Genomic DNA, 12,574 nt, shown 5'->3' with positions numbered 1-12,574 from the left:
CTCTGTGTAAAGAACTTGCCTCGCACATCCCCTCTAAACTTTGCCCCTCTCACCTTAAACCTATGTCCCCTAGTAACTGACTCTTCCAACCTGGGAAAAAGCTTCTGACTATCCACTCTGTCCATGCCGCTCATAACTTTGGAAACCTCTATCATGTCGCCCCTCCACCTCTGTCGTTCCAGTGAAAACAATCCGAGTTTATCCAGCCTCTCCTCATAGCTAATGTCCTCCAGACCAGGCAACATCCTGGTAAACCTCTTCTGTACCCTCTCCAAAACCTCCACGTCCTTCTGGTAGTGTGGCGAGCAGAATTGCATGCAATATTCTAAGTGTGGCCTAACTAAAGTTTTGTACAGCTGCAGCATGACTTGCCAATTTTTATACTCTATGTCCCGACCGATGAAGGCAAGCATGTCGTATGCCTTCTTGACTACCTTATCCACCTGCGTTGCCACTTTCAGTGACCTGTGGACCTGTACGCACAGATCTCTCTGCCTGTCAATACTCCTAAGTGTTCTGCCATTTACTGTATACTTCCCAACTGCATTAGACTTTCCAAAATGCATTACCTCACATTTGTCCGGATTAAACTCCATCTGCCATTTCTCCACCCAAGTCTCCAACCGATCTATATCCTGCTGTATCCTCTGACAATCCTCATCACGATCCGCAACTCCACCAACCTTTGTGTCATCCGCAAACTTACTAATCAGACCAGCTACATTTTCCTCCAAATCATTTATATATACTACAAACAGCAAAGGTCCCAGCACTGATCCCTCCGGAACACCACTAGTCACATCCCTCCATTCAGAAAAACACCCTTCCACTGCTAACCTCTGTCTTCTATGACAGAGCCAGTTCTGTATCCATCTTGCCAGCTCACCTCTGATCCCGTGTGACTTCACCTTTCGTACCAGTCTGCCATGAGGGACCTTGTCAAAGGCTTTACTGAAGTCCATATAGATAACATCCACTGCCCTTCCTTCATCAATCATCTTCGTCACTTCCTCAAAAAACTCAATCAAATTTTTGAGACACGACCTCCCCTTCACAAATCCATGCTGTGTCTCGCTAATAAGTTCGTTTGTTTCCAAATGGGAGTAAATCCTATCCTGAAGAATCCTATCTAATTATTTCCCTACCACTGACGTAAGGCTCACCGGCCTATAATTTCCTGGATTATCCTTGCTACCCTTCTTAAACAAAGGAACAACATTGGCTATTCTCCATTCCTCTGGGACCTCACCTGTAGCCAGTAAGGATGCAAAGATTTCTGTCAAAGCCCCAGCAATTTCTTCCCTTGCCTCCCTCAGTATTCTGGGGTCGATCCCATCAGGCCCTGGGGACTTATCTACCTTAATGCTTTGCAAGACACCCAACACCTCCTCCTTTTTGATAATGAGATGACTGAGACTATCTACACTCCCTTCCCTAGGCTCATCATCCACCAAGGCACAGTGGTGCAGTGGTTAGCACCGCAGCCTCACAGCTCCAGCGACCTGGGTTCAATTCTGGGTACTGCCTGTGTTGAGTTTGCAAGTTTTCCCTGTGTCTGTGTGGGTTTCCTCTGGGTGCTTCGGTTTCCTCCCACATGCCAAAGACTTGCAGGTTGATAGGTAAATTGGCCATTAGCAATTACCCCTAGTATAGGTAGGTGGTAGGGAAATATTGGGACAGGTGGGGATGTGGTAGGAATATGGAATTAGTGTAGGATTAGTATAAATGGGTGGTTGATGGTCGGCACAGACTCGGTGGGCTGAAGGGCCTGTTTCAGTGCTGTATCTCTAAAAAAAAACAAAAAAAGTCCTTCCCTTTGGTGAATACTCATTTAGTAGCTTGCCCATTTCCTCTGGCTCCACACATAGATTCCCTTCTCTGTCCTTGAGTGGGCCAACCCTTTCCCTCGTTACCCTCTTGCTCTTTATATACGTATAAAAAGCTTTGGGATTTTCCTTAATCCTGTTTGCCAATGACTTTTCATGACCCCTTTTAGCCCTCCTGACTCCTTGCTTAAGTTCCTTCCTACTGTCTTTATATTCCTCGAGGGATTCGTCTGTTCCTAGCCTTCCAGCCCTTATGAATGCTTCCTTTTTCTTTTTGACTAGGCTCACAATATCCCGCGTTATCCAAGGTTCCCGAAACTTGCCAAACTTATCCTTCTTCCTCACAGGCACATGCCGCTCCTGGATTCTAATCAACTGACGTTTGAAAGACTCCCACATGTCAGATGTTGATTTGCCCTCAAACAGCCGCCCCCAATCTAAATTCTTCAGCTTCTGCCTAATATTGTTAAAATTAGCCTTCCCCCAATTTAGCACCTTCACCGAGGACTTCTCTTATCCTTATCCACAAGTACCTTAAATCTTATGGAATTATGGTCACTGTTCCCGAAATGCTCCCCTACTGAAACTTCGACCACCTGGCCGGGCTCATTTCCCACTACCAGGTCCAGTATGGCCCCATCCCTAGTTGGACTATCTACATATTGTTTCAAGAAGCTCTCTTGGATGCTCCTTGCAAATTCTGCCCCATCCAAGCCCCTAGCACTAAGTGAGTCCCAGTCAATATAGGGGAAGTTAAAATCACCCACCACTACAACCCTGTTACCTTTACATCTTTCCAAAATCTGTCTACATATCTGCTCCTCTACCTCCCGCTGGCTGTTGGGAGGCCTGTAGAAAACCCCCAACATCGTGACTGCACCCTTCCTGTTCCTGAGCTCCATCTGTATTGCCTCGCTGCATGACCCCTCTGAGGTGTCCTCCCGCAGTACAGCTGTGATATTCTCCTTAACCAGTAATGCAACTCCCCCACCCCTTTTACATCCCCCTCTATCCTGCCTGATGCTTCTAAATCCTGGAACATTTAGCTGCCAATCCTGTCCTCCCCTCAACCAAGTCTCTAATAGCAACAACATCATAGTTCCAAGTACTAATCCAGGCTCTAAGTTCATCTGCATTACCTGTTATACTTCTCATATTGAAACAAATGCACTTCAGACCACCAATCCCGCTGCTCTTCCTCTTACTGGCCTTATTTACTCGTTCCCCTCATTTATTTCACTTGCTGTCCTACTGCTCTGGTTCCCACCCCCCTGCCACACCAGTTTAAACCCTCCCCAGTGATGCTAGCAAGCCATGCAATTTGTGCCCCTCCAGTTTAGATGCAACCCGTCCTTCTTGTACAGGTTGCATCTGTCCTTGAAGAGATCCCAATTTTCCAGATATCTGAAACGCTCCCTTCTACACCAGCTGTTCAGCCACACTACCTTCCTATTTCTAGCCTCACTGGTACAGGGAGTAATCCCAAGATTTCAACCCTAGAGGTCCTGTCTTTTAACTTTCTATCTAACTCTCCCTGCAGGACCTCGTCACTCTTCCTGCCTATGTCGTTGGTACCAATGTGTACCACAACCTCTGGCTATTCACTCTCCCCCTTCAGAATGCCCCCTGTCTGTTCAGAGACATCCTTGACCCTGGCACCAGGGAGGCAACATACCATCCTGGAGGATCTTTCACATCCACCGAAGCACCTATCTGTGCCCCTGACTATAGAGTCCCCTACAAATATTGCTTTTCTGCGCTTTGTCTCTCCCCAGATGGGTTTTTACAACAATCGACAATGGTTTCTTTCGACTAGCTTTTTAAATTCCAGATTTATTAATTGAATTTAAATTCTACTTTTTGCTGTGGTGGGATTTGAACCCATGTTCCCAGATATGGTCGCTGAGTTACTAGTCCAGTGACAGTACCACTGCGCCACCACCTCAACATAGGGGGAGCTATTCCTTTAAAATGACATCCTTGTTGCTTAGGTTCAGTTTGACAGGCCCAAATGGAAGCAGAGGTACAATGCATGCTGAAGGGCAGCTTAGATGAATGTAGTCAGGACAACTGGAATTTTTAAATGGTCTTAATGTCTAAACCTGGTGGGACGGCTCAAACTTGCCAAAATTCTAGAAAAGTCACTGTGGTAAAGAAGGTAGACTCCTACCCAAATTCTCATTTAAAGAACTGTATGGACAAAGTGGGCAACACAATGTGTCTTAAAGAGACAGATGCGTTGGAAGGATACAGTCAAATTCCTTTGACACCCAGGGTAAGACAAAAATCAACTTCTGTTACACCGGACAGGGTTTTCCAGTGTCAAGTGATGCCACATAGGTTAACGGGTACTTGAGAAACTTCTCAGAGAATAGTGAACCCAGTAGTAGTCAGTGGTCCTAGCTGTGCAGCTCATCTGGCTGAGGTGATGGACAATAGGGACACTTGGAAGGAAATCACGAAAGAATTGGAAGACTGTGCTTGGAAATTTAAAATGGGTTAATTGGAACAAATTTTGAAAATTTAAAGCCGAAATGCTCTGGTGGAACTTGTTGCTGTAGTCTAGACATTTGTTTTTAGAAATGTGTATATCTGTAAATGCGTGGAAAAAAAATGTTAGCTGTTTTTCAATTTGTGTTTTTTTTACCCATTGTAATGAAACGCATTTCAGGAATGGCGTTTCATTCTGCTAGGGGAGGAGGTGTCACGGTCCTGTAGCTTTTTCGGAATATGCGGTTTGCCTTTAAGGCTTGCAAGGGATCAGTATTGCTTTAAGAGCGGGCAAGCCTTAGGAGTTATAGGAAGGTGCATTTTCGTTGCCTAAGAAACAGCCATTTGGAGACTGCGATTCAAAGGATGCATTCTCGTTACTGTGGAAACAGCCACTGGGAGTGAGCCTAATGCAATACATTAATACAATATGGGCGGCACAGTGGCGCAGTGGTTAGCACCGCAGCCTCACAGCTTCAGGGACCCGGGTTCGATTCTGGGTACTGCCTGTGCGGAGTTTGCAAGTTCTCCCTGTGCCTGCGTGGGTTTTCACCGGGTGCTCCGGTTTCCTCCCACATCCAAAGACTTGCAGGTGATAGGTAAATTGGCCGTTGTAAATTGCCCCTAGTGTGGGGATGTGGTAGGGAATATGGGATTACTGTAGTGTTAGTATAAATGGGTGGTTGTTGGTCGGCACGGACTCGGTGGGCCAAAGGGCCTGTTTCAGTGCTGTATCTCTAAATATTTGTTACAATTCAGTTTTGAACCGGCAGTTGAGGACAGTTTGTGCTAACAGAACACACTGACACAGAGGACACAGACAGCTGTGGTGTCAGCACTAAAAAAGAGCTCTCAATCATTTAAACTGAAGGAAATAGGATTTTTGTCTATTTAATTATTATCTCTCAAAATTCTAAAAAGTCAAGCCAAGACAAAGCTCTCAGGTAATTTAAATTGAAGAAAGGGAAGTTAGACTGTGACAATCTTATTTCCCTCAAAAAACTTTATTTAATAAATAAAAAATACACTCTAAAGTCAGATTGATTCTGTTGAAAGTGTTTGCAAGTCGTTAATTCTTGAAATTCGATGGACTTCGAACAACATTCTGCGAGGACTTCGAACAACATTCTGCGGGGACTTCGAACAACATTGGACTGTAAATTTTCAAGGACTCTAATTTTTCTATTTTTAAATGTTCATAGTGTTTAAGACTTTAGTTCTTTTAATTAAAGAGTTAATTTGTTGATTTAAAGACACCTGGTTTAGTTAGCCTCATTCGGGGGTTAATAGATGGTGCAATTTGGCTGGGTCTTTCTTTAATTTGGAAAGTTTTAAATAATATGTTAGGCGATCTGTGGAGTGACGGGATTGAATTATCAGTGCATCTCTCCCACCACAATTAGAATCGTATATTTTGATTGGGGGCTTTGACAGGAGTGGTCGGTCGTAACGTATGTCATATTGAGAACGTGACACGCTTATCACTTTCCACACAGCAACAGATCTGCACATGATTGTCGTGACATATTTGATTCCTAAACATAAAAAAAATATTCTTGAACTGTATGCTGATCGCTTCACTGGTATAGGAAAGCTGAAAGAGGTTATGTGAAAGGTGCATATAAACCCTAATATGTCCCCAGTTGTGCATCAATGGTGACAAATATCATTTCATGTCAGGAAATAGTCAGAGAAGGAATTTCAATGCCTAATTGACCTTGCACTATTGAGAAAGTTGGGGATGAACCTACCCCTTGGCTCTCACCCATACAAATCGTCAAGAAACCCAAGACTGTGAACCAGATTAGAATCTGCATTGATATGCGATCACCAAACCAAGCCATACAACGAGAAAGACACTTGACACCGACAATCAATGATATAGAGAAAGTGAATGGTGCTAAATACTTTGCTAAACTTGACCTCAATGTAGGCTATCATCAAATCAAGCTTGCAAAAGAATTGAGATATCTTACTGTATTCTCTCCTCACATTGGACTTTTCTGATACAAGAGGCTCAACTTTGGAGTCAGCTCAGCAGCTGAGGTATTTCAGCACTTGATTTAATCTGCACTTCAAGGACTTGAAGGCATGCTGAACATCAGTGATGATATTCTCATCTATGGTCGCATTGAAAGGGAATTTGAAACATGCCTACATGCATACCTACAATGTCTCAGAGAATGTAACCTCACCTTGAACAAAGATAAGTGCTTGTTTAATGAAAACAGAATTGAATTCTTTGGTCATGTGTTCAGCAGTGAAGGAGCATCACCTGATCCACAGAAAGTTGAAGCCATTGCAAATATTGAGGATCCTACAAACATGCAAGAAGTCCGAATTCTGCTTGAACTCATCATGTACTGTCGTCGTTTCATTCCTGACATTGCTACGCTGTCTGCCTCCTACACAATCTGACAAAAGAAACCTTCAGTGGGGAATGGAATAAATCACACAAACAGGCGGTACACCAGATCAAACGACAGCACGTTGCTCACTTGCCTATTTCGATCCTAAGAAAACCACAGAACATACAGAATGACAAGACAGGTAATCAATCAATCGTTGCGATGGCAATCTGATCACTAGAGCAACATTATTTGCAAACAGATAGAGAAGCACTCTCAATCACATGGGATATGTTACACTTTCATCTCTATTTGTATGGATGCGAGTTTAAAGTAATAACCGATCATAGACCACTAGTGAGCTTGTTCAACAATCCACAGAGCAAACGACCCACTCGAATAGAGTGTTGGATACTCAAATTACAAGAGGACGAGTTCCGTGTTGAGTATCAACCAGGCAAGCTCAACCCAGCGGACTACCTTTAACAACATCCATTGTGACAGTCAGTCCTACTAGTCATGAGGAAAAGGTTGCTGAATGACATCTTAATTACATAAACATAAATGCGGTGCCAAAGCCACTAAAACTAGCTGACATCAAAGCAACAATGAAACAGGATGACACTTTGCAATTACGTATGAAGGCTATAGAATCATGAAACTGGAAAGACGTGATCGAGTGAATGTCTATGAACAAAATCGCTTACACACTATAGGTTCTTCACAATGTTTGAAATGAGCTCACTGTTACAACCACATCTGATCTCATATTATGCAACAAATGTATTGTCATTCCGTACTTATTGAGGGAATGTTTTGTCAATATAACACATGATGGACACCAGGGAATAGTCAAGACCACATAGCCCCTTAGGGAAAAGGAATGGTTCCCAGGAATTGACCGCATGGTAGAGCACCAAATCAATCAGTGTTTGCCCTGTCCAACCACAATGTCAAATCTTCATAATCCTCTCAAGATGTCTGAATTACCTCCAGGACCATGGATTGAATCCGATTCCAACATCAGCATCTCAGATGAAGAACATGAGTCAAATGAGACTATGCCTGATGGCAGATGATATCCTACTCGTGAGAGATAACATCCACCATACTTAAGTAACTATGTTGAGAAGTGAACTATTTATGTTGAAGTTTATTGTTTACACTTTTGGAAACAAACTATTGAAACATGCTATGTCTCTCATTTACTAAGAAGGGGAAGGATGTAGGGTTTTGAAAATTGCATTATGCATTTTGTAATTTGAGGCGACTTTCCACATAGCAGAGGGGCTGGAAGGTGAAAGTAAAAGACCAGTTGGAAAATTAAAAAACAAATTAAAATCTAATTAAATAAAATAGAGATGCAGGGCCAGGTGATGTGTTGTACCTGCATGATGTGGGAGCTGGTGGACCCCATTGTGGTTCCTAGTGACCATATCTGTAGGAAGTGTTGGCTGCTCAAGGAACTCCGGCTCAGAGTTGATGAGCTGGAGTCTGTGCTTCGGACACTGCGACACATCAGGGAATGGGAGAATTTCCTGGACTTTGTGTTTCAGGAGACAGTCACACCCCTTAGATTAACTACCTTGAATTCGGCCAGTGGTCAGGGACAGGAGGGTGTGACTATGAGTAAGGCAGGTAGAGGGATCCAGGAAGTAGTGTTGCAGGAGCCTCAGTCCTTGTCCTTGTCCAACCGGTTCAAGATTCTTGCTCCCTGTGTGGACAAGAGCAGGAACTGCAGGGAGGATGAACAAACTGACCATAGCACTGTGGTACAGGGAGCCATTCAAGTGGGGGGAGAAAAGAGAAATGTGGTCGTAATTGGGGATACTATAGTTAGGGGCATAGACACTGTTCTCTGTGGCCAGGATCGAGAGTCCTGAAGGCTGTGTTGCCTACCTGGTGCCAGGGTTTGGGATATCTCATCTGGGCTGCAGAGGAACTTGGAGTGGGAGGGGAAAGATCCATTTGTCATGGTCCACATAGGTACCAACGATATAGGTAGAATGAGGATAGAGGTCCTGCTGAGGGAATATGAGCAACTAGGGGCTAAGTTAAAAAAGCAGAACCAAAAAGGTAATAATCTCTGGATTACTACCTGAACCATGAGCTAATTGGCACAGTGTCAGTAAGATTAAAGAGGTAAATGCTTGGCTCAGAGATTGATGTGGGAGGAATGGGGTTGATTTCATGGGACAGTGGCACCAGAACTGGGGAAGGAGGGAGCTGTTCCGATGGGACGGGCTCCACCTGAATCATACTGGGACCAGAGTCCTGGCAAATTGCATAACTAGGGCTGTAGATAGAGTTTTAAACTAAATAGTGGCGGGGTGGTGGGAGGGGATGTGGGTTACAGTTGCATGGAAAATTATGAAGTCAAAGTTAAAGGAGCAGGTAGGAGTACAGGTTAGTGATGAGGTTGATTATTACCAGAAAATAAGAGGTAGGGACAGAACGTTTGAACGTCATATTGCACCAAGGAATCATACAAGAGTAGGGAAATTTGATAATAGAACAAACTTAAAGGCTTTGTATCTGAATGCACGAAGCATTCGGAATAAAATTAATGAGTTAACAGTGCAAATAGAGACAAATGGGTATGGTTTAGTGGCGATTACTGAGACGTGGTTGCAGTGAAACCAGGTTGGGAATTGAATATCCAAGGGTACTCGGTATTTCGGAAGGATAGGCAGGAAGGAAAAGGAGGTGGTGTAGCTTTTTTAGTAAAAGGAAGAGATCAGTGCTATAATGAAAAATGATATAGGCACTGGAGATCAAGACATAGAATCATCTGGGTAGAAATAAGAAATAGCAAGGGAAAGAAGACCCTGGTGGGAGTAATCTATAGGTCCCCAAACAGTAGTTCCACAGTGGGGCACAGTATAAACCAGGAAATACTGGGGGCTTGTAAGAAAGGTACAGCAATAATCATGGGTGATTTTAATATGCATATAGACTGGACTAATCATATTGGCAAGGGTAGCCTCGAGGGAGAGTTCATCAAATGTATTAGAGATTGCTTTTTGGAGCAATATGTTGTTGAACCAACCAGGGAGCAGGCTATTCTAGATTTGGTATTGTGTAATGAGGTGGGATTAATTAATGATCTCATAGTTAAGGATCCTCTGGGGAAGAGTTATCATAGCATGCTAGAATTTCAAATTCAGTTTAAGGACGAGAAACTGGAGTCCCACACTAGTGTTCTGGAGTTAGACAAAGGTAATTACATAGGTATGAAGACAGATTTGGCCCTAGTGGACTGGGCAGGAAGACTAAAAGGTCGGACAATTGATGAGCAGTGGCAGGTGTTTAAGGAGATATTCAATTCCTCCCAATTAAAATATATTCCAGAGAGGAAGAACCATTGTGAGAGGGGGAGAAAAACATCCACAGCTAAGCAAGGAAGTTAAGGATAACATAAAGACAAAAAATAAGGCATACCATATTGCAAAGGCCAGTGGCAGGCTGGAAGATTAGGAAACTTTTAAAGATCAACAAAGGGTTACTTAAAAAGTAATAAAAGGAGCAAAGGTAAATTATGAAAGAAAACTAGCGCAAAATATAAAAACGGATAGCAGAAGCTTCTATAAGTATATAAAAAGGAAGAGAGTAGCTAAAGTGAATGTTGGTCCCTAGGAGGATGAGACTGGGCAGTTAATTGTGGGGAACACAGAAATGGTGGAGACACTAAATCAGTATTTTGCCTCAGTTTTCACGGTGCAGGACACTCGTACCATCCCAATAGTAACAAGTAATGCAGAGGTTATAGAAAGGGAGGAACTTAGAACAAGCATCATCATTAGGGAAAAAGTACTGAGAAAACTATTGGGACTGAAGGCAGACAAGTCCCCCCAGGGCCTGATGGCATACATCCTAGGTTCTTAAAGGAAGTGGCAAAGGAGATAGTGGATCCATTGTTTACAATATTCCAAAATTCCCTGGATGCGGGGGAATAACGCTCTTATTCAAAAAAGGAGGGAGGCAGAAAGTAGGAAACTATAGACCAGTTAGTTTAACATTTGTCATTGGGAAATTGTTAGACTCCATTATTAAGGAAGTAATTATTTAGAAAGTCAAAACGCAATCCATCAGAGTCAGCATGGTTTTATGAAGGGTAAATCATGTTTGACTATTTGCTAGAGTTCTTCGAAGATGTAACAAGTAAAGTGGATAATGGGAATCCCGTAGATGTAGTATATCTGGGCTTCCAGAAGGCATTTGATAAGGTGCTGCGCAAAAGGTTAATACACTAGGTAAGATCACATGGGGGTTAGGGGCAATTTATTAACTTAGATAGAGGATTGGCTAACCAATAGAAAGCAGAGAGTTGGGATAAATGGGTCCTTTTCTGGTTGGCAAGATGTAACTAGTGAGGTGCCTCAGGGTTCGGTCCTCGAGCCCCAATTATTTACAATCTATATTAATGACTTGGATGCAGGGATAGAATGTGCTATAGCCAAATTTGCAGATGACACTAAAATAGGTTGGATAGCAAGTTGCAATAAAGAAATAAGACATTTACAAATGGATATGTATAGGTTAGGTGAATGGGCCAAAATTTGACAGATGGAGTTTACTGTGGATAAGTGTGAGGTTATCCATTTTGGTCAGAAGAATAGAAAGGCAAGTTATTATCTAAATGGAGAGAAACTTCAGAGTGCCTTGGTGCAAAGGGATCTGGGTGTCCTCGTGTATGAATTGCAGAAAACTAGTATGCAGGTGCAGCAGGTAATAAGGAAGGCAAATGGAATTTTCGCATTTATTGCTAAAGGACTAGAGTATAGAAGTAGGGAAGTGTTGCTGCAACTGTACAAGGCATTAGTGAGACCGCACCTGGAGTATTGCATACAGTTTTGGTCCCTTTACTTGAGGAGGGATGAAGTTGCATTGGAGAAAGTTCAGAGCAGGTTCACTAGATTGATTCCAGGGATGAGGGGTTTGTCGTATGAAGAGAGATTGAGCAGTTTAGGCCTTTACTCTCTAGAGTTTAGAAGCATGAGAGGAGATCAAAGATGATTAAGGGGATTGACAAAGTAGACGTAGAGAGGATGTTTCCTCCGGTGGGGCAATCTAGAACAAGAGGTCATAGTCTTAGGGTAAGGGGTAGCAGATTTAAAGCAGAGATGAGGAGAAATTACTTCTCTCAAAGGGTCGGTGAGTCTGTGGAATTCACTACCGCAGAGTGCGGTGGATGCGGGGACATTGAGTAAATTTAAGGAGGAGATAGACAGATTTTTTAATTAGTAATAGGTTGAAGGTTTATGGAAAACAGGCAGGAAAGTGGAGTTGAGGCCGAGGTGAGATCAGCCATGATCGTATTGAATGGCGGAGCAGTCTCGAGCGATTGAATGGCCTACTCCTGCTCCTAGTTCTTATGTTCTTATGTAATAAAGAAGAATCCATTATTTTTAACAGTGTCATATACTTTACTAAACTGGCTAAATCTTTCTTTAGTCCCGAGAACACCACATTTTCTTTTAAGACACTCCTTAAAACCTGCCTCTTTGACCAAGCTTTTGGTCACCTGACTTAATATTGAGCCCAATTTTAACTCTGTGTAAGTGGATGGGTTTTGAATAAGTAAAGATCGCACCCAATACTGCCTTATGTGGTTTGGTGTTAATTTTTTTCTGATAATGCTGTTGTGAGTTTTCTTGGGATGTTTCATAAGATCATAAGAAACAGGAGTAGGAATAGGCCATTCGGCCCCCTTAAGAGTATTACTACATTAAAGATGTGATATAAATGCATGTTACTACTGCAGTTACAGTAAGATTTTCTGACTGGGCTCTTACTCCTGCTCCTATGTGATTAAATCCAAAATTCCAGACAACCAATTGCATTCTGTGATTCAATCCAATTTCTTATGTGAAAATGGAAAGCCAGAGACCTTGCACATTATAGCTGATT

At 42.8% G+C, this 12,574-nt stretch overlaps 1 protein-coding gene across 1 annotated transcript in view; it reads right to left on the bottom strand.

Moving 5' to 3' along the window:
• The window catches only part of tmprss15 (transmembrane serine protease 15), a 111,095-nt gene that overhangs the window by 19,669 nt on the left and 78,852 nt on the right, over positions 1–12,574 (bottom strand). The gene's annotated exons all lie outside the window — the stretch shown is intronic.

The sequence above is a fragment of the Heterodontus francisci genome, chromosome 10 (assembly GCF_036365525.1).
Source record: "Heterodontus francisci isolate sHetFra1 chromosome 10, sHetFra1.hap1, whole genome shotgun sequence".
Classification (NCBI taxonomy): Eukaryota; Metazoa; Chordata; class Chondrichthyes; order Heterodontiformes; family Heterodontidae; genus Heterodontus; species Heterodontus francisci.
This window is presented reverse-complemented; position numbering and strand designations above follow the sequence as displayed.